At 28.5% G+C, this 1126-nt stretch overlaps 1 non-coding gene across 1 annotated transcript; it reads right to left on the bottom strand.

Moving 5' to 3' along the window:
• Window positions 1–256: 256 nt before the first annotated feature.
• On the bottom strand, window positions 257–363 carry LOC122685654. Its single transcript, XR_006338504.1, has one exon. It is a non-coding gene; the product is annotated as a U6 spliceosomal RNA (small nuclear RNA).
• Window positions 364–1126: the final 763 nt, after the last annotated feature.

Here is a 1126-nt window from a genome sequence, read left to right on the forward strand (position 1 = left end):
GTAGCATTCAACTTATTTTGTCTCTAAACAAAAGAGGTTACACTTTCTATTTGGTCAGCTGTAGATTAAATGTTATTAAGGTGCAGGGGTCACATACCAAATTTAATTTGTTTCCACAAGAAGATACACACATAAAGAATTGTACTTAACTACTAAAATACTGTAACAAACAAATTAAAGTGATTTTCTATATTTCAGTGTACTTAGGGAGAGTATTTGATAGTAAATATTTTTTTTTTCTTTTTTTTTTTTTTTTTTAAATATGGAACGCTTCACGAATTTGCGTGTCATCCTTGCGCAGGGGCCATGCTAATCTTCTCTGTATCGTTCCAATTTTAGTATATGTGCTGCCGAAGCGAGCACTGATAGTAAATATTTTTAAAACTTGTTGTAAGGAACTAGCTGCATTTTGTGAAAAATTTATACTGAAGTAAAGATTAAAAAGCCAAACTAACATTGACTTTCATGTTTTTAAGTCAAATTTTATAATGATATAGAAAACTCAGAATATAATTTAAACTGTCCAGAATCAAACTATTCAATTTTTGTTCTTTTTTTTAACATTTTGAGATTTCTCCCATTCTTTTTCTCTGCTCTTGAAAATATTAGCAATGATAAAATCATTAAATTTTAAATCTTGTTTTTCTGCTAATGTATCATTATAAACCAAATACTCTCCACATCATTAAAAACTATAAGCATAATTTGAATAATTCCATAATATTATATGTGCACATAATTGATTTAACCATGACCCATATGTTTACTTTCAACAGTTTACTTTTTACACATATATTTTATATTCTCAAATTTGTTAAAATTTGTGATTATTCCCTCAGTATAGAGTTAGAAAGGTATAACATTTCACTATTCTTCATGTAGCACCATGGTTAAAAGGCTGGATTTTAAGCTTAAGATACACCATGAATATAATCCTAAATCCATAAAAAATTATGAGATTTATGTCCTGGCACATTACTTAACCTCTCTGACACTCTTTCTTCATCTTTAAAGTAGGATTAATACCTCAAGAGAAGCAGTCCTAGGAGAATTAAATGATATAATATATGTGCATAAGGCATAGTAGTTACAAGCTTAAATCTATCTGGTTTGAATCCTGGTTCTA

The sequence above is a fragment of the Cervus elaphus genome, chromosome 28 (genome assembly GCF_910594005.1).
Source record: "Cervus elaphus chromosome 28, mCerEla1.1, whole genome shotgun sequence".
Classification (NCBI taxonomy): Eukaryota; Metazoa; Chordata; class Mammalia; order Artiodactyla; family Cervidae; genus Cervus; species Cervus elaphus.